At 42.0% G+C, this 25,732-nt stretch overlaps 1 long non-coding RNA gene across 2 annotated transcripts; it reads right to left on the reverse strand.

Annotated features, from left to right (window-relative positions):
* Positions 1-7,563: 7,563 nt before the first annotated feature.
* Positions 7,564-25,352, reverse strand: LOC123390826. Of its 2 annotated transcripts, XR_006605436.1 has the most exons (5): positions 24,977-25,352; positions 23,300-23,343; positions 17,704-17,822; positions 8,501-8,560; positions 7,564-7,697 (listed from the first exon to the last, which is right to left on the reverse strand). It is a non-coding gene; the product is annotated as an uncharacterized LOC123390826 (long non-coding RNA). The 2 variants fall into 2 exon arrangements; XR_006605435.1 differs by lacking the exon at positions 24,977-25,352 and having other exon boundaries at positions 23,300-23,620.
* Positions 25,353-25,732: the final 380 nt, after the last annotated feature.

Consider the following 25,732-nt stretch of genomic DNA (forward strand, 5'->3'; position numbering starts at 1 on the left):
GTTCCTGATGACACAAACATTGTGGCTGGGATTTCAACACAGACTTGGTGATGAATCCTCCGATTGGTATCTGTGGAATCCCAACCCCATTGCTGATGGTAACAAACCCCAACAGTGATGGTCCTATTCTGAGCATAACTTGATTTTTCCAGCACTGAAACTCCTGTTATGTGTCATAGCTCACGCTAGGTCCTTTCCAAAGAGAAGTGGTAGAGACATAGGTTTGTCCTCATGAAAGAAAGAGCTGCAGACTAGAAGCTCCGTTCCAGTGTGGTGACAAGGCCAAGCTCCAACTCGAAAGAGGAGACTGATTAGTGAGTCCTGGCACCTGGCACAGTGCCCAGCACACAGTGGAGACTTTCTTAGCTTGTCTGCTGAGGTTCAATAATGGAGGTGTTTATTTACAAGACATTGCAGAGACATAGCAGAGACCAAGATTCCTTCTACAGAAGGGACATCACAGAAGTCTCTGCTAAGCAGGTTTTCAAAAAATGAGGTGTTCTGTTGTAAGGAGGTCCCTCCAAAGGCAGACAAAATAGCCTAAGCAAAGACCAGGAGGAGAGAGCACAGAAGTGTTGAGGTCTAGGAGTCATTAAAAAGAGAATAAAGATGGTTCTTCACAGGGAGGTGATGAGGACCAGAGAGATCTAGATGACCTGAGCTGAAATCAAGAGTTGGATACTTAACTGACTGAGCCACCCAGGTGCCCCTGCCCAAAATCTTAATGCACCCATTATAAAAATGCTTTAGTGAGGAATTACGGTCTTGAAACAAATTAAAAAATACAGTGTCAGCAAAGAAATAAAGAAGAATCAATGAAAATTTTAGAACTGAAAATACAATAGCAAAAAATAAAAAAGAAGGAAGCTTCAAAAGCAGCCATCTAATCTAGGAGTCAGCAAACTATAGCCCACTAGCCAAACCAGTCTGCTGTCTCTTTTTGTTAATGGTTCTACTGGAACACTCCATGCTCACTTGATTGCATACTGCCTCTCACGGCTTTGCGCTATAATGGCAGAGTTGGGTATATGCAATAAAAAATGTGTGGCCTCCAAAATGTAAAATATTTACCATTCTCCCCTTTACAGAAAATGTTAATTGACCCCTGATCTAAGCTACCACTTCTAGAAAGTACAAAAAGCGAAAATCAAACCCAAATAAAATAGAAAGAAATAATCAACATAATAAATAATAAAGGGTCATGACAAAAGTTTTCAACACTGAGCAAAATGTTCTATATCTTGACCTGAGTGATGGCTTCATCATTTTCCAAAACTTATCAAATGACACTCTTCAGATCTGTGCATTTTACTGCATGTAAAATATGCCTTCAAAAATACCTGAGTCAGAGCATGCCACTCTCTCACTCACAAACTCCCTGTGGCTCCCCATGTCACTTAGACGAAAACTCAAAGATGTTTTGGTGTCCCCCACCAAGTCCCCGCATGACCCCCTACACAAGCTGCCCTTTTTGACATCACTTTCAACCCTCCCTGTTCCACTCCTCTCCAACTACACTAGCCTCCTTGACGCTGCTGGAAGATTCCAGCGACTCTCCTACCTCCAAGCCATTGCACCAGCTCTTCCCCCTGCCTGGTTACTCCAGGCTTTACCTCCTATAACTCTTTCAAGGCTTTGCTCAACATCCACCTTCTCAGTAAGACCTAGCCACTTAACCTGCTCTACTTTCCTCCTTATCTACAGCATCACCTTTAACACATTATATAATTTACTTTCTTTTTTCCTTTTATTTTTTTTTAAGCCTACAGCAGCCAGTATTCTCGGGCAGTCTCCCATCCAAGTATTAACCAGACCTAACCCTGCTCAGTTTCCAAGATCAGATATATAATTTACTCATTATGTTTGTCATCTATCTTCTCCCACTGTGCCAACACGCTAGAACAAAAACAGAAAGGAGGTAAGAATCTTTTCTGACTTAATCGTTGATATATCACACCTACTTAAAATAGTACCACAAACACTTAGACCAAAGACACTTAGTGGATGCTCAAGAAATGAGCACTAGGTAAATGTTGTGAAGACAGTTTAAGTAATGCAAAGTATATATAACCTTTATGTGAATATGGCAGAGCAAAAAACACAGGTCCTTTACGCTTAGCATTCTCTCCTTTTTCCTTGTCTCTTCCCATCTTGACCTCATACTTAAAGCACACATCCTGAAAACCTACATTCTCTGACAAAAAAAAAAAAAAAAAAAAAAAAATTGCTAATCCTGTGATAGCAAGCACATTTGCCAGCTGGTATCCTACAGGATTCAGGGCATCTCCAAAATGGGAGAGTGACTGCCTCCTCCCAAACATGGGGGGTGACCATACATGTTATCACCTACACTTGAATGGCCTCCACTTGAGCCAGTCTTTGATTTGAACAGCTCGGTCTGCAGTAACTACTACTATTCGATCATTCATTTCCAGCACCTGATAAAAAGCAGTCAAGAATATGAGGTGTGATTAACAATGTGTACAATTCAGTACTACTTCTTCGATTACGTTGCAAAATAAGAACCAGTCGTCTCAGGTCTTGTTGTGCTGTACCTGAATCTTTCCCTGTAACTTAGAGGGTAGAAGGAGCGCTCTTCATCCTAACCAGGGGAAACTGCTATTTCTCAGTCTAGAGCGCATGTTACAGAAGGTGAGCCCAAGAGAAGACAAAAAGCTCAATGGGAAAGAACAATTACCAGCGTTGACCAGTCAGTGTTCTGGTTACATTCTGGCTGTCAATTCTGATTACAGTTTGAACTCCTGTCTGTGTTTACTGTTGGCATTAATGAAGGCATTTCTGCCTTTCGCAAATGGGACCACAGCTCAGCCAACACTTTCCCATGAGAGCAGTAGGAGTTAACTGTGGCGGCCACCATTTGTGCATCTCTCCAGGTCATAGGGAACTTCTACTTCTGGAAATTTTTCTCCCCACCCAGCTACCCTTGACACTTTTGACTCTACATCTTAGGCTGTAGCTGCTTGAACCAAAGTGGGCATCTGACCCAAACTCCTCGGTTTTTTGTTTGTTTGTTTGTTTATTATTTAAACTTTATTTTATTTTTTCAGTGTTCCAAGATTCATTTTTTTTAAGATTTTATTTATTTATTTGACAGACAGAGATCACAAGTAGGAAGAGAGGCAGGCAGAGATAGAGGGGGGAAGCAGGATCCATGCTGAGTGGACCCCAATGTGGGGCTTGATCCCAGAACCCTGAGATCATGACCTGAGCTGAAGGCTTAACCCACTGACCCTCCCAGGAGCCCATCCAAGATTCATGTTTACACATCACACCCAGTATTCCATGCAATACATGTCCTCCTTAATACCCACCACCATGCTCACCCAACACCCCACCCACCTCTCCTTCAAAATCCTCAGTTTGTTTCTCTGAGTCCACAGTCTCTCATGGTTCCTCTCCCCCTCCAATTTCCCCCCAACTCCCTTTTCCTCTTCTTCTCCCAATGTTCTCCATGTTATTCCTTAGGCTCCACAAGTAAGTGAAACCGTATGATAATTGACTCTCTCTGCTTGACTTATTTCACTCAGCATAATATGCTCAGCATAATATGCTGAGTGAAATAAATCAAGCAGAGAGAGTCAAACTTCTCATTTTTGAGCTGGGGTACTGGGAAACTCAATGAGTTTTTGCATATGGTTGCAGCTGAGGACATAGAGACTCGAGACCTTGAAGGCAGCTGTTTTCCTACCATGAGAGCAAGCAGTCTGCAGAGAGAACAAAGCAGACACCTGAAGAAGCAAAAATTAGGAAAGACAGAGGACTGCCTGTGCTCTTGCTCGTTTTCCTGTTCTCGGTTTCAGTCTTCCAGAGGTCCTTGTTCTTGGACACAATGAGCCATCTAGCTGTCTTTCTTACCATGATTCATTTTTGCTTAAGCTAGCTGAAGTTGGTTATTGTCACAAATAAAGTTTGAGCTAAGAATTAAGGGTAAAAGGGTAAAATTACGGTTAGGGTAAAATTACAGCTAAGCAAATAAGGCTACACTGCCCAAAACCATCAAAAATGAGAACCCGACTGACTGCACCTGGGTGACTCAGTTGTTTAAACAACCGATTTGTGATTTCAGCCAGGGTCATGATCTCAGAGCTGTGAGATTGAGTCCTGCATCAGGCTCAGCACGGGGCGTGGAGCCTGCTTAAGAATCTCTCCTTCCCGCTCTCTCTGGTCCTCCCACTCCTCTCCCTTTCTGAAACAAACAAACAAACAAACAAATTAAAAAAAAAACCAAAAACCAAAAAAAAAAACCTGAATAATTTATTACTAATTATTTTTCCCTAATTCGTATACTAGTCCTAAAAACCTTCCTAAAATTCCTCTTCAGGACTCTGATTGCATTAGCTCAATATCACTTTCCAGACTCCCTCCTGCTCACTATCCAATTCATCCTCCCCTCTCTGTTTCTTCCCACTTGTCAAGTTATTTGCCAGATTGAGAATCCTGACCAGGTCATCAGTGTCTTTTCAATATAGCTCAGTTCTGCAGGCGACATCCATTACCTGACACCCATTTCCCATCTCTCTCAGGTTCACCCACCCAGAAAATGAAGCCCTCATGATCCCCACATCACATGAGTTGATCTCACATCAACTGTGGTGTTGATGCAGGAGATCCTTGGAGCTACACCAACCAATATCACCAACAAACATGTGGCCAGTTACATTCAAGGTAATTAAAATTAAACAATATTAGACATTCATTTCCTCAGTCACATTGGCACACTGTAATGTTTGCTGGGTACATGTGGCTATTTAGTACCATATTGAATACAGAACATTTCCAGCACTGCAGACGTGGTTACTGGATGACACATGTCTAAAGTGTCCTTCTTTCTCCCTCCTCTCCTTGTCCAAGCCTGCTCATCCATTCAGGTCACAATCTTCAAGGTTACAAACTTTCCACATGAAAGCCATAGAGCCAATGAAGAGAAATTCGAGCCTTTCATTTTATCTTCTCTTGGTAATTGCTAAGACTGAATGTCTGTATCCCTCCAATGTTCATACAGCAAAATCCTAATCCCTAGTATGGTGGTCCTAGGAGGTGGGGCATTCGGGAGGTGATGAGGTCATAGAGGTAGATTCATCTCATGAATGGGATTAGCACCCTTATAAAGAGGCCTGAGAAAGTTCCTTGCCCCTCCCACCTCTTGAGGACTGAGCCAGATGCAAGTCAGGAAGTGGACCTCACCAGACACCAAATATGCCAACATTCTGATCTTGGACATTCCAACCTCCAGAACTCTGAGAAATAAATGTTTGTGATTTAAGCTCCCCAGTCTATGGTATATAGTTACAGCAGCCCAAACAGATTAAGACAGTAGCTAAGCATCCACGTTCTAGATCCTGGCTAGAAATCTCTCCACTGTTACTAGCTTTGTGACATTGAACAATTCACTTAGACAGTTTCTTTATCTGTAAAATAGAGATAAAAATACTACTTTCTAGGCTGCATTACTCTAAGTATTAAATGAGTCATCCATCTATTAATGTACAGTACTAATATATGCAAAGCTTTCCGCCAAAGCCTGACACAAAGTAAGCGCTCATTTAGTGCTGGTGGTGGCAGTGCTGGTCTGGTATCATTGTCTAGTTGGTCTCCCCTCAACTCCCCTCCAGACTCATTCCTTGAATGAAGGATGTGAGTCTAATTCATCATTGCCAGGATGCCTAGCATACTTCTCTCCAAATAAAAGAATAAATGAAACAAGATGGGATTGGGAGGGAGACAAACCATAAGTGACTCTTAATCTCACAAAACAAACTGAGGGTTGCTGGGGGGAGGGGGTTTGGGAGAAGGGGGTGGGATTATGGACATTGGGGAGGGTATGTGATTTGGTGAGTGCTGTGAAGTGTGTAAACCTGGTGATTCACAGACCTGTACCCCTGGGGATAAAAATATACGTTTATAAAAATAAAAAATAAAAAAATAAAAATAAAAAAAAAAAAAGATATGTGAATCTGTTTTTAATGGATGATTTTAGAAATGACTTAGTAAAGTAATGCACAGATAAAGACTTAGAATAGGAACAGAAGAATGAATGTACAGAAATAAGATAAATATCGAGAATCTAAGTCTCATCGAAGCTCAGATCTAATTTAGACAATGGCATTTTAAAAAGCTTCTTCCTGAAAGGTCCTTGCTCCTAGCACCTGACATATGTGGAAATACCACAGCTGACACCTACAGCTCTTTGGTAATTGCCAACAACCAGCAGGACTGTGTGTCTGATACCCACCAGCAGATACCTGCTTCTGCACACCGTTGCCCTCAGGAGTGGGAAGGAGATAAACTGTGTGCAGTCATGGGTGATGGGACTGGCTCTGACCAGCAGTGGCCTGCTCTCCACTCCTCCGCTTTCCACGTCTGGCTCAAGCAACTCTTCTCTTGGATAGGCAGGAGCCACGGGTCTTCATGCCCAAGACTCAACTTGTCTCATGGCTCAGCCTTCAAAGGCATTACCTTCTAAAGAGTCCCAAACCTCTTCAGAATGAAGTCCTATTCACAAGGCATGACTGGGAAAGAGGGGAAGGGGAAGGAGGAGAAAGGGAGATGAATCCCTGGGGTCCAGATTCCCTCCCAGGCCTGTGCACCTACCAGAGTTTTCACCCCTTCAGCATATGCTCTCTTGATAACAAATCAATAGGTAAATAAACTAAGACACTCAAAAGCCCACAGAAACCCTCTTATTCTGTCCTGCCACTAGGGAGGCATGAGATGTGACTACAAGGAAATCCCAAATTGTCACTAAGATCTAGAGGTTATGAGTGGGAGTTCTGACAACATAAAAAATCTAAAGATCCAATAGATTAATTGATTCACAAATTTGTTCATGGAACTGTTCTAGGGGCTGGAATAATAGCAATTAATAAATGAAGGTATCTGATCCCATAGGACCAGCTCTTTCTTCCTTCCTTCCTTTCTTCCTTCCTTCCTTCCTTCCTCCCTTTCTTCTTCCTTCCCTTCCTTCCTCCCTCCTTTCCTTCTTTCCTTCCTTCCTTTCCAGAATATCTAATGATCACCTACTACATGCCAGATGTCATTCTTGGTGCCAGGAATATATCTATGAACAAAATAATCCATGAAACTTATGTTCTAATGGAAGAGTCAGACGGTAAGTAAGTGAATTCTATAATATTAGAAAATAAGTAAATAATATAATCTTGGAAAGTAATACATGTGTGGGGGAAAAAAAAACAGCAGATTGAGGAACAATTTGAATGACTGTGGTGGTAGGGGGCACTCACTGTGATTTAAATTAAGTGCTCAGGACCTGAAAGTGCTGAGGGAGTGAGTCATGAAAATACCTGAAATAGGAGCACAGCAGGCGGAGAGGAGAAGGCTATGCAAAGGCCCTGAGGCGCATACAAATTTGAAATACTATAACAGTGTTCTCAAAGTGTGGTTTGGTTTGTTTGTTTGTTTTTTCCTAAGTGTCTGCTCCAAGATTTTGATGTGGCTGCTCCCTCTATGTGGAGCTGGGGTGTTGGGCATGTCAGGTAGAGAATCTCTATTACATCTTCTTTCTTATCTAATTTTATCCTCAAAATAACCTCTCCACATGAAATCACCTACTACTTCCAAAGTGATGTTGAACCCACAGGAAACCTTGTTCATCCAGAATTCAGTGCCAGTGTAGTGTGTGGTAAAACATAACCTCTGGTCCTTTCTCAGTATTCTTGCTGCATAGGAAAGAAAAAGATGGATTTGTTGAAATGGCCAACACCATAATACTTTGGTAACAAACACCCTTCCATCTCATTAACCTTCCCCCATCAATAAAGTTCATTGTGGATTCAGAGGACTCCAGGGTGGATGGCCTCAGACATGAATCCTGCCTCAACCTTAAGGAAGGCCCATCTCACTGGATGCTTCCAGTATGGGCACAGCTGTGGAAATGAGCACGGGAGGGTCTCACACTGTTGGCTAAATGCTTTAGCCTGGAAATAACATTCTTTTCCTGTGCTTACTAGAATGTGACTTTGTGGCTCCCCAGGCCCGAGACTGGAAAGTCTGTAAACAGCAAAGTCTTCCTTGGTAGACAAGATCCCAGGAGAAACAAGTATCTCTTGACAAAACTTGCATAGACAATCATAGTGCTCAACCAGAAGACTTGGAAGGAGATTTCATTGTAAATATATGCTCTGTAAAGTGGAAGCCTGAACCCCAAGGGATGTATGCTTTTCAAGAATTCCCCAAAGTTCATGTCTTGCTGTTCACAAAGAGCCCTTTCACTTGAACACAAGTGGATCAATCTACATTTCCTGCTTTCCATCAGGCTGCTTTGAACCCTGCTGTGGTGACAGGGTAGCATGGAGGAAGACCACTGTGTTTTGGAAAACAGAGTCCTGAGCTCAAGACCAAGCGACCCATTCTAGCTGTGTGACCGGAAGAGAGTGGCTTGGTTTACTTATGTATAAAACAAGGATGAAAATATTATTCATGCAAAGTTGAATGAAATGAAATGAAAAACAGAAATACCTACCGTGGTACCCAATTCCTCCCAATCCATCCAGAAAATCTCCACGCAGTGTCCCCTGTGTACCTGAGAACACAAAGATTGTTAGTTGACAACAAGGTTCTCTTGGCTGAAGGACAGTCTCTCATGTCATCTTCTTCTATACGGCCTGGTCAGGTGACATCTCTGCCAATTCCCACCCCAAAGCAGGAGACCCCTGCACTGGCCCCCTCCGGGCCTGGGAAGGTCTAAGGTAGAGGAAAATCTACCACTGACCTAGCTTTTTCTCTTTAAATGACATCTTTCAAACATTTCAGGAATGTGCAGTGAAGATTATTGTTCTGAGCTTCTGAGAGGCTCAGTCAGTCAAACATCTGCCTTGGGCTCAGGTCATGATCTCAGAGTCTTGGGATCAAGTCCCACATCAGGCTTTCCACTTCTCCCTCTCCCTCTGTCCCTCCCCACTGTTTGAGCTCTCACTCGCTCTCTCTCTCTCTCTCTCTCTCTCAGACAAACAAATAAAATCTTTAAAGAGAAAAAAAAAGACTATTATTTTATTGTTACATTTTACTCCCTTCACACACCAGCAAGAGTCCGCAGCAGGAGGCAGATCCAGAAGACTAGCGAAGTGCTAGATACCATGCTCTCCTCACCTTTCCCACCACACCTAACGTCCTCAGAAAAAAATGCACATTTTCATTTTATTTTCCATTGAGGTGCACTCTTTCAGGCTAAGTGGAAAAAAATAAAATAAAATAAAAGAGAATTTAAGCTCCTATAGAGAGCTATGTTAAATATATATGTAAGAAGAAAACAAGAAAATATTCCCTGTGCTTATGTGTGGGTAATGAGACTCCCTTGCTCAACAACTACCAACTGAGTGTCTTCTAGGGGCCAAGTAGAGTCCAGGCACTAAGGATACAGCCTTGAACACATTAGGCAAACCAGTCTACCTTCATGGAATTCAGTGGGGGGAGACAAACAGCTAAAGCAAAACAAGTAAGATACACGGTCTATCAGATGCTGATGAGTGAATGCCATGATGACACGTGAAGCAGAGATGGGGGACGGGCAAGTCTCACAAGGTGGAGGCGAGGGCAGTTTGAAACACAGTGTTCACTCATACAGAATCCCACTGACCAGACAGCAGTTGAACACAGGCCCCAAAAGGTAAGGGAGAAGCCCAAGCCCAGTGGAGAATTTGAAACTCCTCCCTCTGGGGGCTCAGCCCTCTCTCCCTCAAATCTTTAAGAACCCCTTTTGTCTTCTAAATACTACCACCAACCAAGATTTTGTTAAGCTCCATTTTCAGGAATCACATTAACAAAACAATACCAAAGATTATTTGACCATAGAGTTGAGGGTCCATATCTGGGCTCTCTACTCTGTTCCACTCGTCTATGTGTCTGTGGGACACATATGCCAGTACCATGCTGTCTTGGTGATCACAGCTTTGTAGTAAAGCTTGAAACCAGGTAACGTGATGCCCCAGTTTTATTTTTGTTTTTCAACATTTCCTTAGCGATTCGGGGTCTCCTCTGATTCCATACAAATTTTTGGATTATTTGTCCAGCTCTTTGAAAAATACCAGTGGAATTTTGATCGGAATGGCATTAAAAGTATAGATTGCTCTAGGCAGTATAGACATTTTAACAATGTTTATTCTTCCGATCCAAGAGCATGGAATGGTCTTCCATCTTTTTATGTCTTCTTCAATTTCTTTCATGAGTGTTCTGTAGTTCCTCGAGTACAGATCCTTTACCTCTTTGGTTAGGTTTATTCCCAGGCATCTTATGGTTCTTGGTGCTATAGTAAATGGAATCGATTCTCTAATTTCCCTTTCTGTATTTTCATTGTTATTGTATAAGAAAGCCACTGATTTCTGTACATTGACTTTGTATCCTGCCACGCTGCTGAATTGCTGTATGAGTTCTAGTAGTTTGGGGGTGGAGTTTTTTGGGTTTTCCATATAAAGAATCATGTCGTCTGTAAAGAGAGAGAGTTTGTCTTCTTCATTGCCAATTTGGATACCTTCTATTTCTCTTTGTTGTCTGATTGCTGTTGCTAGGACTTCTAATACTATGTTGAACAAGAGTGGTGAGAGTGGGCATCCTTATTGTGTTCCTGATCTCAACGGGAAGGCTGCAAGCTTTTTCCCATTGAGGATGGTATTTGCTATGGGTCTTTCATAAATAGGTTTTATGAAGTTCAGGAATATTTCCTCTATCCCTATACTTTGAAGCGTTTTAATCAGAACGGATGCTGGATTTTGTCAAATGCTTTTTTTGCATCAATTGAGAGGAACATGTGGCTCTTCTCTCTTCTCTTATTAATTTGGTCTATCACATTGATTGATTTACAAATGTTGAACCATCCTTGTAACTCAGGGATGAATCCCACATGGTCATGGTGGATAATCTTTTTAATGTGCTGTTGGATCCTGTTTGCTAGGATCTTTTTGAGGATCTTAGCATCCATATTCATCATATCCCTCAACTCTATGGTCAAATAATCTTCGACAAAATAAAAAATATATATACAGTGGAAAAAAGACAGTCTCTTCAATACATTGTGCTGGGAAAACTGAACAGCTATATGTAGAAGAATGAGACTCGACCATTCTCTTACACCGTACACAAAGATAAACTCAAAATGCGTAAAAGACCTCAACGTGAGACAGGAGTCCATCAGAATCCTAGAGGAGAATATAGGCAGTAACCTCTTTGATATCAGCCACAGCAACTTCTTTCAAGATATGTCTCCAAAGGCAAAGGAAACAAAAGTGAAAATGAACTTTCAGGACTTCATCAAGATCAAAGCTTCTGCACAGCAAAGGAAACATTCAACAAAACAAAGAGGCAACCCACGGGATGGGAGAAGATATTTGCAAATGACAGTACAGACAAAAGGTTGATATCCAGGATCTATAAAGAACTCCTCAAACTCAACACACACAAAACAGACAATCATATCAAAAAACGGGCAGAAGATATGAACAGACACTTCTCCAATGAAGACATACTAATGGCTATCAGACATATGAAAAAAATATTCATTACTAGCCATCAGGGAGATTCAAATTAAAACCACATTGAGATATCACCTTACACCAGCCAGAATGGCCAAAATTAGCAAGACAGGAAGCAACATGTGTTGGAGGGGATGTGGAGAAAGGAGAACCCTCTTACACTGTTGGTGGGAATGCAAGTTGGTGCAGCCACTTTGGAGAACAATGTGGAGATTCCTCAAGAAATTAAAAATAGAGCTTCCCTATCCCTACAATTGCACTACTGGGCATTTACCCCAAAGATACAGATGTAGTGAAAAGAAGGACCATCTGTACCCCAATATTTATAGCAGCAATGGCCATGGTCGCCCAACTGTGGAAAGAACCAAAATGCCCTTCAACGGACGAATGGGTAAGGAAGATGTGGTCCATATACACTGAGTATTATGCCTCCATCAGAAAGGATGAATACCCAACTTTTGTAGCAAGATGGATAGGACTGGAAGAGATTATGCTGAGTGAAATAAGTCAAGCAGAGAGAGTCAATTATCATAAGGTTTAATTTATTTGTGGAGCATAACAAATAGCATGGAGGACAAGGGGAGTTAGGAGAAGGGAGTTGAGGGAAATTGGAAGGGGAGGTGAACCATGAGAGTCTATGGACAATCTGAGGGTTTTGAAGGGGTGGAGGGTGGGAGGTTGGGGAACCAGGTGGTGGGTATTAGAGAGAGCACGGATTGCATGGAGCATTGGGTGTGCTGCAAAAACAATGAATACTGTTACGCTGAAAAGAAATAAAAATTAAAAAAAAAAATACCCAATATGTTGTTGTTTTTTTAGCGTTCCAAATATAGAAGTATGTTATAATATCAAACATCCTCTTTTAAATCTAACAATCACTGCCCAGAACTTCCCATAGACAATCTGTCCCCAGATAACTGCCTTTTGGAAGCAGCATGTACAACAGGTGATATTCCCAAGCCCACTTTGCATCACAGACACTTTGAGAATCCCACTTTGCATCACAGACACTTTGAGAATCTGGTGAATGACACAGCCAATGTTCCGTGTGCTTTCTGGTTCCCTCCTTCTGGTGCCTGTGTGGGCCTCCTCCCCCCATGTGGCTCTGAGAGACTGTGTGTACAAGATAGGGTGAAAACGGGTGACCCAGGCTGATCAGCCAAAGTGGCTCAAGACCCTAGTGCCAGGGAATGGTAAAGACATGACTGAGTGACTCACGTGGGGACTGAGAGTCAATCTCTCACCATCTGGGAGTACTAATCTGGGAGGGGTAAGCATGGAGTGCTTGATAGCTTTGTTGTCCACCATGTAGAAAGAACCCCAAATCAGAATGAAGTGACAGGCAAGCTGAGTTGAGAGATGGAAAAAGAGAAACAGAATAAACATATTCAGCCATTCTGGAAGCTATTAGTGCCCTGGGTATGAGCCCATGAAAAATAAGCCAATAAATTACCTTTATGCTCAAGGTTTCTGTCTCATACAACCGAGAGAGTCCAGGATAAACAGATCCTCTCCCTAAAGAAAACACACATACCTACCCATGCATAAAATAATTCATATAATATCAGAGTTTGAAGTCCTTCCAAGGATCCTAGGTAAAGAGCCCTGCCCACCCCGTTTTCTAGATGGTCTTAGAGTAGAGCTGATTTTACCATTAAAACCTTCTTCCTGTGCATCAAGTTTCTGCTACATGTTAAAATGTTAGACCCTGGAAAGGTAAATACCACGAGTCATTACTAGTCACTAACAACCATTTACAGACAGTCCGAGGATAATAACTGTGATTCAGAACTACCCGCATAGACTTATTTGGCCACAGATGATGGACAAGTGACATTTGGCTCTTAGGATTTGAGTTCAAGCAAGTCATTTTCCCCATTCGTGTGGTTTCCCTATTTATATAATGAAAAGTTTGGATGTGTGTCCAAAAGTCCTTTTGCTAACGGATCTGTTAAATTAACCACGAGTGTTTCTTCCATCTTTGATTATAATGCCACTTAAAGCCAGGTCAAAAAAGGAAACATTTCCTCAATGAGCCTAGCATTTTGCCTTCCCCCATCTGTGAGTCCCAATGTTACACTGCCTGGCTTTGGGCTCTTCTCCACTGGAGCTGTTTCTTAAAATCATACACAGAATAATCAGTGCATCCCATGAAACTTTAATGGCTGTTCTTTGAGTTATTCCAGGAAGACTCAAAATTCAATTAAATTCTCTAGGTTCAGTGATCTCCCTGGGAGGATTGGGAAATGAATGTATTCATCAGGATATATTTATATACTTGAAAACAGAGCCAAACATTTTAAGATACAGTGCCCAAATACATGGGAATATTCTCTTTGGAGGAATAAAATGTAGACCTTGCAATCTGAACCATGGAAGGACCTTTGTGTTAGACTCATATCCAGAGAAAATGGGTGGATGAAAAACTGTAGCTGAAATACAGTGTCTTTCTCTTCAAAATAATACACTGGAATCCTAATCTGAGCCTCCTCTGTGCTCACCCAGAGGTTTATTCACAGCTGGCAATAATGCAGGCATAGTAGGGCCACAACAGGAGAGGGATATATATTTTTTATTTTTAACATAAAACTTTATAAATATATATAAATATATTTTATATAAATATATATTTAAAAGTGTGTGTGTGTGTGTGTGTGTGTGTGTATTTTTTTTTAAGTAGATTCCTAGCTCAGTGTGGAGCCCAACATGGGGCCTGAACTCATGACCCCAAGATCAAGATCCAAGCTGAGATCAAGAGTTGAACACTTAACCGAAAGAGCCACCCAGGCGCCCCATCAACAGGATATGTATATATGTTATAATATATATTTTTTTACTTTATACTTACACTTTACTTTTTTAAATTTTTTCCTGCTTATTTTTTTATGTTCATTTAGCCAACATATAATACATCATTAGTTTTTTTTTTATTATGTTGTGTTAGTCACCATACAGTACATCATTAGTTTCTATGTAGTGTTCCATGATTCATTGTTTGCTGTAACACCCAGTGCTCCATACAATACCTGCCCTCCTTAATACCCATCACTGGGCTAATCCATCCCTGCAACCCCCCCAAAACCCTCAGTTTATTTCCCAGAGCCCATAGTATCTCATGGTTTGTATCCCCCTCTATTTTGCCCCCCTTCATTTTTCCCTTCCTTCTCCTAATGTCCTCCAGGAATAATATCATTAATCTTTGATGTAGTGTTCAATGATTCATTAGTTGTGTATAGCATCCAGTGCTCATATATTTTAATAAGGGAGAGAGATAAGAGTATCCTGGTAGAGAAAACCATGCACTATAAGTTCCCGCACACAAGTCTGACCAAAGAGCAATATGTTTGCATCAGTGGGGTGGGTCTGGGTGCAGTTCATGTTGTCAGTTAGACAGAAGTCTGGAGAGGTCCTGTACACAGGGCTCAGGTCAGATTTGTGGTAAGGGGGTTGCCATGGGAAACGTGAATCTGAGCCAGAAGAATGGGACAGCTTCAGAACAAGGTTACCTGCAACCCTGACACCAATAGCAGGGGTTACCAATGGGCCTTGGCATGTTTAAGGCCAGTTTCAGCTGTCTTGAGCAGGGGCTAGAAGCGGGGGTTGGGGGTTGGGAGGTGTCTCAGCAGCCCTAGTGCAAACTTCAACAAGCCGTGCCCAGAAGACATACGGTTCTAGAAAACAAGAGTGGCGGAGGAACAAAGCTGAATTCTCACAATGCCAAAAGGGCATCCTAGAGGACATAAGATGTAACCATTTCTTGGGGTTCTCTGGAAGACTTTGATGGGTAATCGGAGGCTGGAGTTTCTTCTCTTTCCACTCTCACCGACCCCTGCCCCTGGCAGAAAGGCAGAGTTGCTTTATTTATTTATTTATTTATTTTTACTTTTTTTTTTTTCTTTTTAAACATTTCATGGCATTTTATTTAGAGAGCCACCCTATTTTCCCTCAAGACAGCATGGGCAGCACAAGTGCCAATGAGGTAGGCCAAATGGAGCTTTGCCCAACCTTTGGTCAAAAGATAGTTAGAACATGGAAATCTTGGGTCAGGTTCTACCATTTTGGGCCCTCTGTCCAAGTCAACATTATAGAGTCAAAGAGACCAGCTTCCACATTTTACCTCTCCTCTCTCTGGATTCCCTTCATTCTAAAACAATGTTATGCCATCTACATGGATAGCTTTTAACCAAATTACCCAGCGATTACCAAGACAACAAAATGAGATTGGAATATTCCAGACAGAACGTGTTGGAAATAAAGCTTTAAAAATCTTGACCTTGGGGCACCTGGGTGGCTCAGTGGGTTAAGCCGCTGCCTTCGGCTCAGGTCATGATCTCGGGGTCCTGGGATCGAGTCCCACATCGGGCTCTCTGCTCAGCAGGGAGCCTGCTTCCTCCTCTCTCTCTCTCTGCCTGCCTCTCTGCCTACTTGTGATCTCTCTCTGTCAAATAAATAAAATCTTTAAAAAAAAAAAAAATCTTGACCTAAAACAAGGGAAGGGCCTAAAACAAACAGGCCTGATTGCTGGTGAGTAAAGCCTCTAAATGTGACAGTTATCACTGTTCTCTGGCCTGTTTTTCAAGAATCTGTACCATATACAAATTGACAACAAGAACAGGCAACTAGTTAAAAATGAGGCAAAAGACACCAATTGACATTTGTTCAAAGAAGAGGTGCAAATGGGCAATATCCACATGAAAAGATACTCAAAGTCACTCATCTTCAGAAAAACAGAAATCAAAACCGCGAGATACCACTTCACAAGGGGATGAATGGAGAAACAAAATAGGATGTTTACATAGAGAGGAATATGATGTGGCCATAAAAAAAAAAAAAAAAAGGAACGACACACTGATACACACTGTAACATGGAGGAACCTTGAAGTAAAAGGAAACAGGGACAAAGGGGAAAATACTGCACAATATACCTACAGTGACCACATTCTTAGAGACAGACAGTGGCCAAAGGTGAGGGAGTTGGGGAGAGAATGATTGCTTAATGGGAGCACGGTTTCCGTTTGGGAAGCTGGGAAAGTTCTGGAGATGAAGGGTGGTGATTCTTGAACAGCAGTATGAACATACTTAACAGCACTGAACTGTATGCTTAAAAATGATTAAAATGGTAAGTGTTATACTATATAGATTTTACCACAATTTTTTTTTTTTAAAGAGCATGTACTTTCCACATTTCCCACATGTCTTTGAACAATGATCATGTAATGAGGTTGAGTGTCTTTGGCTTTTGCTGGCCCCACACCATTTGGAAAGATGAATGCCCTTGTCACCAAGACATGCCTTAAATCACCCGGATGAATGAAGTTTACACTCCAAAGTCTCCTGTTGGCAGCCATGAGTAAGTGGATTCATGAGATCCTGTACAACCCAGGCTACCACCATGCAGCAGAGAACAGGAAGGGATGAAGAAAAATGGGACACCGGTGTCAATGTGGTGGGCCCCTGCCGTGTCCCACCCATGGCTGAGGGAGCCAGCAGAGGCAAGGAGCCTGCTGCAGGGGAACCCGGGGATTTTCAGCGAGCTTCTCAGCCTGATCAGCTGCATCTGGGAGATGCTGGCCTCATTTATTCAGCATATGCAGTTTACAAAAAGGAGAAGCAGCAGCAAAAAAAAAAAAAAAAAAAAAAAAAAAACCACACCACTCCATATGCATATGAAGCCCTTGTTTAGAGAGTCTCAAAAGGGAAGTTCTTAGTCTATAATATCTCTTCCCTGAAATTCCTTCGGGCCTCCTCCGACCTCAGCACCATATAGAGACATCAAGTGTTTATCCAAATTGCCTCCTGCTTCCTGTGGCTTCTCAGTCGGCTGGCCCCCTGACTGGCTTCCCATGAACGCCCAGAGCTGATTTGCTAGCTTTCCTCTTGCTTGCCCATTCTTTTCATTTTCACACTTATTTTTATTTCACCTGTTGGCCCACAAGGCTGGTGAAGCACATAGACACATAAAGCTTAGCAAAATAGACATAATCAGGAGTGAGAGGGGAAAGGGAGGACAAAAAAAAAAAAAAAACTGTAAAAAACACAGCTGCTGTAGCTTAACTTCAGAGATGTACTATCACATCAGCTATCTTCATCCAAATGAAGAAGCTTAGAAATTTCCAAGCCAAACAAACCTTCCAAGGGTGGAAAATTCTGACACTTCAGGGATACTAAGTGACACGGCCGTGTTCCAACGTCTAGTACTTACCTCCTGAAGATTCACGTGAGTGACACACAAGGCTGATTTTTCTTGGGTTCCGTCATCTTTGCAGTGATCAAGATGGGGATGAATGGGTCTCCCAGTTATGAACTTTTCTGACATATGTTCTGTGATGTGGAAAAATTCTGGTACTGTGATAAAGCCAATGAGAAGCCATTGTGCCCCTTACATGAAGTCCTTCCTCCCTGGAGGTAACTCTACTCTCCATGTCACCATATCTGACTACCAGAGGCCTAAGGTTATCTGACCCCTTGCCCCCCAACCGGTCCCATTACAGTGTCTAAACAACTGAAAAATGGATAGACAAGCCACGTGGGATAAATTTCCTAACAAGGTTAATGGTGGATCAGTGAAGGCAACTGGTTATAATGCTACATCCTATTACCACGTCCCTGACTTGAAGAAAAGGTCAGCCTTTCACCCACCTTGAGTAAGCCATAAACTCATCTCCATTGTCTACTACGTACCAGGAGACAGGCTAGAAACCTGAGTTAAGCCCACAGAGGAAGGGAGAGAAGAGAGAAAAGGAAAGGCAAGCAAGGAAATAAGCTTGAACAATGTTCAGAGAGTACACCTGCCAATTACTAATTTAGGAGAGCAGCCTATTTAAAAAATAACAATAATAATTACATTGAATCAAAGAATAGATTTCTGGATAGACCTCTTTGGCTTTTCATTATTTCCCAGTGTGGCAGACAGTGTTGGTTGGTTGACCCAACCGTTATTTCCAGGTGCCACCACCTTATTCATATTTTCTGTGTTGTTCTGAAAGCTAAAACTTGGCCTGCTGGCCTGTCCTTTAATCAGGATGGCCTTGTGACAGTTCAGCTCTGATCAGTGGAAGGTACAAAATATCCCCAGGGAAAGGTATCTGTGGTGAGCAGGATGACAGCCGCCAAAGCTGTTCATATCCTAGTCTTTGGAACTTGTGAATTTTACCTTCTCTGGCAAAAGGGACTTTGCAGATAGGATGAAGGTAAGGATCTTGATATGCAGAGATTATTCTGGATTATCCAGTAGGCCCAATGTTACCACAAGGTCCTCATAGATGAAAAAGGGAGGCAGGGGATTCAAAGAAGAATGAGATGTGAAAACAAGAGCAGCGTCAGAGTGATGTGAGGAGAGAGAGAGACCCAGCTGGCTATTGCTGGCTTTGGGCACAGAACGGGACCACAAGCTACGTAACACAGTGACCCCCAAGACTGGGACCTTTCCAGTCTCCCCTAGAGTTTCCACAAAAGAACACAGCCCTACCGACTCCTCAACCTGAGTCAGGTGAGAATCATTAAGGACTTCTGTCCTTCAGACATATATAAATATATGACCTCCAGAACTATACAAATTTGTGTTGGTTTTAGCCACTGTTGTTTTTGTGTTAAACTTGTGATAATTTGTTACAGCAGTCAATTGAAAACTATAGTATCTCTTCCCAAATAAACACATGTCACCCTTTTTCTCCTACCCCTTCTTGCTGTGGAGTCTGGATGGATACGGAGTCTGGATGGATAGCAGCTATCTTGCAGTCTTGCAGCAACACCCATGAGGATGAAGAGCACATCCTTAAGATGGCAGAGCAGAAAGAATCTAGGTCCCTGATGACTTCACTGAACCACCAGCACGCTGCCCATCCCTGAACTTCTTGTCATATGAGAGAAATAAAACATGAGTGTTGAAGTCACTAGTGTTAAGATTTGGTGCAGTGGTGTGCTGGAGCTGATGGAACCAGCTCCTGAGAGTAAACTGTTAAATTTTCAGAAACTTAGTGAGCCAGGTAAACTCAGAGATTATTAAAAATTAAGTTATATAAGGTTACATTCAAATAAATTGTTAAAAAGTAATAAATATTCAAAACTCGTCAATTCCCAAATATGTTATAAATTTTGCTATTATCTATAATTGTGAGGCTATAGACACATATTGTATGTGAATGTGGGAATAGCATGAGTCTCCCAACTCCATACTACACACCATAGTACACGCTCTACCAGATACTATATATCTTCCCAATTCCACATTTGGTGACATCACAATGGGAGCTTTAAGTCAGCCATGGTGGGAGTATTTCCACCATGAAAATCAGTAAAAACTACAAATCAGCATTTTATTTGTCCCCAGAGAGTCACTTGTTAATCATTTACTGGCTCACCACTGGTTTCTGTGTTCTGAAGCCAAACGCATTTCTAATTGATGCATCCCTAACGGTTTTCCATGCTACTTGTAGTCAGATAAAAGCCTCAACTTGTCAACTCAAATCACATTTGTAGGAAACTGGGTTCTCGTAGTTTCTCTCTTAAATGAATATTTATGCACCCGGTACTGTGTGCAAGGCAGGCTCTTTTCTTATTCTACCTCACAAAATCCTTCCTCCAGCCCTGAAAGGTAAATATTCCAAACCCATTTCACACATGAGGAAACCAAATCTCAGGGGGATGTGGGGGTTGCCATGATGTCCAGCCAAGATAGGATGTGAATACCCTTTCATCCGACCCAAAGGTCTGTACTCATTCTCCAGCAACACGATGTGTTATGAACATATCAGGCACTGAATAAATACTTGTTGAGTTATTCCAACAAATATTAAGTATTCATTCCAGATAGTTAGGGACTCAAGATGCTGAGCTCATGTGCAAGGCGGCTTTCACACCATATGTGCAATAGACATTGGCACGGAACAACTTTTACTGAACATCAAAGAAAGCCCTGAAACTCTTATGGTTAGAAGATTGAGTTTCATGAAAGTATTAAATTTATGTTTTTTCGAACAGCATCACTGGGGGAGGGACCGTGGTTACAACTCTCTCATCTTGAAATAGACACAGAGCAATTTCCTCCTTTACTGGTTGTCAGCCTGGCTCCCAATCATTGCCCCCAGAGCTGGCAGAATTTCAATGACTCTAAAATTAATCTCTAGGGCAGAGAGTTTGTCCAGAGCCTTAAAGCTCTGGGAGCTTTGCTGTGGTCGAAAAGTTAGTGCCTAAAATGAGAAGACAGGAGGTCAAAGTTGAAATCCCAATTCTTGGCCCAACTGGGGATTTTAGATGATCCTGTAGAAACACTTCTCCCCTGGTTTAACAATGGGGAACTTTACAAATTAGCCTGAACTAGAGTGATCTGTCCCTAACAAAGAATTTCTAGGTACATACATGGGATTTTTAAAATTAATTTGTTCAACATTTGTTTGGATTCCTAAGGAAGATAGACATGTGAACAGATAAACAGTGAGATGTATATAGTGAAGAAGACATGTACAGGCTGCTAAGAGTGCACAGAATCTGGAGTGACCCATCCCGTAAGATGGGGAGGAGGAGACCAGGCAAGGCTTTCTGAAATGATGAAGCCTGAGGTTAGATTTAAGGAAAAAATTGAACTGCAGAAGTGAGACCTGAGTATAAGGGATTTCAGGTAGAGGGAGTAATGCCTGAATTAAGCAATTAAGATGGCTAAACTACAAGAGGCCAATGTTATATAGCATAGAGTGTAAGATGCAGAGTGGCAGAAAAATAGCTAAAAGGGTGAGCAAGGGCCAGGATGCCCTTGGAAATCCCCAGCAGAGTAGGGAACTTGGATATCCCAGGAGAGTACTTGAAGTGTATCCCATATGCAATAGGAAGCCATCAGAAGTTTCAGCCATGGGATGATGTAGCCAGATATGTGGTTAGGAACATCCTAAAGGCTCTCAAGTCCTTTAAAGGGTAACCTTGGAGGCACTTGGGTGGTTCAGTCAGTTAAATGTCCGACTCTAGATTTCAGCTCAGGTCATGATCTCAGGGTCCTGAGTTCGAGCCCTGCATCAGTGCAGAGCCTGCTTAAGACACCCTCTTTCCCTTTCCCTAAGCCCCTCTCCCCCTACCCCCCAGGCACACACATGCTCTCTCTCTTAAAAAAAAAAAAAAAAAAGGAATGAAAGAAAGGTAACTGCAAAAGAATAGATAGGAGATGAGAGCCAAGGATGGGGCTACAATGGGAGGGGAATGGGGTTAGTGCATAGATTTTGAAACATTCACTGACAGTCACAGTATATAAAGATTGAGTTTAGAGCTAGTCTGAGATAAGCCCTGAGTCTCCAGCTTGGGCACCTAGCTGGGGATGATAAGCAGTCACTAAGCACAGGCATGGGAGCTGGTCTGGGCAACAGAGAAGTCATAGAATGTGTGTGCATCATCCAAGGGGAGATGCCCAACAACAAATGCACATATGAGTTTCAGAAACTGTCCTTTATTCATTTTTGAAGCCAATCTAGAGCAAATCCTGGCACACATAAAGCTCTTGACAAGAATTTGTAAATTGAAAAGATGGAGTCTGAATAAGATTTAGGAGAGTGGTTCAAGGTGGTAATAGAGGTTAGCAACTACTGAGAGTGGTTGAAACTGAAAATGAATGAAAGGGCAGAGAAAGAAAGTCTCTAAAGTGAGAAGATAAGAAGGCCAACAATGAGATTCTTGGGAGGGCCAACACGCAGAAATGGGTGAGACAGTGCAGTACAAGGGGATGGAGATCGAGACACGAGAGGTTGGAGAGGGACTAAGACAGCAACATCATGGAAGCCAAGGAAGCAGGCCCCTAAAGATGCACATAGAGAGAGGTCCACAGGAGCCATCCAGGGGCCGCTACTAGAGCAATTCCAATAGAAGAGAGGAGACAGAAGCCAGAATACCCTGGGACACAACATGGAGGCAAGGAGAGAGATACTAGGTGGGATCATAAGTGGACTCAAGATTGGGGGGCGGGGAGGTTTTAGACTAGCATAGACATAACCATGGCTAGAAGTATTAAAGGATTGAAAATATGGGAAAGGAAAGGAGTCATCCACCCTCCAAGATGCCACAGGAGGTGCCCAGGCTGGAGACCAGCAACAGAAGTGGAGAGAATGGGTGCTGTGGCTTCCACACATCTGAGAGTGTGGAAGATACAGGGAAGCAGAGATTTCTTTGCAAGAACAGAAAACAGAACCCACTTCATTTATTATAGCTAAAAGGTTGAGGACACCCTCTATGTCCATAAAGAGGGAAATGGTTTTATAATTATATCTCACCGATGAAATATTTTATGCTCATAAAAAATAATAGTTATGAGATTATATGATCATGTTAAAAAAAGAGTTATGAAATGATGCTAAACAAAAATGATGAATGATTACCAGTTCAAGAGTTACAATTCTTTTCATAAGAAACTTCAGAAAAATTTCTAAATTACTTATATCAATTGTGATCATGTTAAAGTGTGGAGATTGTTTTTTTAATTTTTTTATTTTTTATAAACATATATTTTTATCCCCAGGGGTACAGGTCTGTGAATCGCCAGGTTTACACACTTCACAGAAAATGTGGAGATTTTGCAGATGCTTCTCAGTACTGTGTTTTTTATTTTCTACACATTTATTGACTTTATTTTAAAAACTTAAAAAAATAATAAAATGGGACTTACATGATTGTTAAGTTTTTCCTAGGCAATAATTCCCTTCCTTCTACATCAGGGTATCCAAGAATCAGAGCTCCAGATGGCATTTCCCTCCATTAGAAATCTTTCTCCTATTCTTCAAGTTACTTGTGATGGGACCATCCCATCTGCCTCCTAATTTACTCACCTTTTTCTTCCCCGCCCTTCTGCTGGAGTATCAGGAGACTGCGTCTGCCACGAACACAAGATTTCAGTTATGTCATGTCCAAACAGCTGCATATAAACCACAGGAAAGCTTCTGTCCTCATCATGGGGCAGGCAGCCGAGGTGCCAGCCAGCCCTGAAGTTAGCATGTGTTCCATTGGATTCTTTGCCAAAGTTCTCACCTAAGTCTGCAAATGTAATTGAGACAGGGACTTTACAGGGAGAACCCAGGGACTGGAGTGAGACAGAACTGAGTTAAAATCTCTGTACTCCCTTCTTACTAGGATAAAACCCAAAAAATGGAGCTTCAGTCTCTATAATTATGACATGGGGGTAATGAAACCTAACTGATTTGGGAGAATTTTTAAAAGGCATCAGAGAGCACCTGGGTGGCTCAGTCAGTTGAGCATCTGACTCTCGGTTTCAGCTCAGGTCATGATCTCATGGGTGATGAGATGGAGCCCCACATCAGGCTCCACACTCAATGTAACACTTCTTCTTCCCCCTCTGCTCCTCTCCCTGCTCACATTCTCTCTCTCTCTCTCTCTCTCCAATAAATAATTAAAAAAAAAAACGAAGTATCACATATGTGCATATGCTTATAATATCTATATACGACAATATCTATGTATAAATGTCTATATTTACATCTATATTGACTTCTGTGCTCGCTTCGGCAGCACATATACATCTATATTGACTTCAGAATTTCACAATCTGGGGTTTGCATTTCCACGTGGTCATTCACAAACTGATTGAGACCATGAGCACATTACTTAACTAGCAATGATTGAGGACAAGACAGGATAAGGAGGGACATCTCTGTGGATGCTGATGAAAATAGATGGTGGTAAAGACCAAATGGATCAGGCTTTCTAAAAATCCATGACCCTTGGGAAAGATGGAACACACCATTCAGATGTAAAAGGGGTTTGAGACAAAAGTTAAGTTTGTTGTAGAAAAATAAAGGTATATTTCCTGCTCCCCTGAGTTTGTGCACTAAACACAGCATGGTAACTTGGGTGGGAAGGTAGAGATAGACTTAGCTGCAAGTGTGGGAGAAGGTAGCAAGAAAAACCATGTTCCATTCCTGACCTAATATTCTCATTTTATGCAGAAGTCAGTGGAAGGCCAGACAGATGAAGCAAATTGTTCTTAATCACATCGCAAACTAGAATTTAGGTCTTCTAAATCTCAGGCTCACATTGCCTCCCAAAATAGTTTGTTATGATTTTACCAAAAGCAATAGAATGGGAATATGATGCCGTAGGGTGGAATGAACCAAAGCACTGAGGCTGCAGCATTTCCCCTAACTGCAGGGGAGGAGGAGTCAAGATGGGAAAGGAAAAGCCAACGGTTCCTTAGTTATGTCTGAGGACACATAACCAGTGCATCTGAGAGATTCCCATCTACAGAGTCTCCTTATATCAGGGTTTATTGACACAGTCACGGTCCAGCCCTGCAACTATCACCTCATCGCTTCAGCTCTACGGCCACTCCCATGTCCTTCTGCAGCATTCATTCTTAGGACAGGATTGCCTGTGAGGATCTCTGCCAATGAGGCTCTCTTAAACCCTCCATATGAATGACATCAGGTCATTTTATACCTAAATTATTGCGTTATTTAAGATGACTTTGGCCACAACTAAATGAAACCTACCTTGAGCTAGCTTAGGTGAGCATGAGGAGGATGCTGGGTCTCACTCAAAGACAGACAGGTCTTCGGACTCTACAATATATTGAAATATGAATTGATTTGATATGCCATCAAAATGCCATCAAAAACTGAAAGCCATCAAAAACTCTGTTTCCCTCTTTCATTTCTAAGCCATGTTCCATTCCTAAATTCAGTAATGCTAGAGAAGTAACTCACTGGTCTGTTTGAATCAAGAACTCACTCTGAGCTGACCAAGTTGGCTAGAGAAAATGAGTCACAATTAAATGTTCCAGTTTATGCTTTCACTTAAGGACGAGCTGGGAGCAGACAGGCACTCAGAGTTCATTTTAGTATTTATTAAGTGTAGGGCTCTGTGGGACATGTGGATGGCTCAGTTGGTTATGCTTCTGCCTTCGGCTCAGGCCATGATCTCAGGGTCCTGGGATCAAACCCCATGTCAGGCTTCCTGCTGTTTCTTCTCTGCCCTGCTCATGCACTCTCTTGCTATCTCTCTGTCTCTCAAATAAGAAAATAAAATCTTAAAAAAAAAAAATCTGAGTTTTAGAGTGGCAGCAGGTGGGAGGTTGGGTGAGCCTGGTGGTGGGTATTAAGGAGGGCACATATTGCATGGAGCACTGGGTGTGGTACATAAACAATGAATTCTGGTATACTGAAAAGAAATTTTTAAAATAAATAAAAATTTTTTTAAGAAGTGTAGGACTCTATACTAGACTCTAGAAGAGAAGAGCAGTTGGTGAG

This window comes from Mustela putorius, unplaced genomic scaffold (genome assembly GCF_011764305.1).
Source record: "Mustela putorius furo isolate JIRA1106 unplaced genomic scaffold, ASM1176430v1.1 tig00000083_pilon_pilon_pilon, whole genome shotgun sequence".
Classification (NCBI taxonomy): domain Eukaryota; kingdom Metazoa; phylum Chordata; class Mammalia; order Carnivora; family Mustelidae; genus Mustela; species Mustela putorius.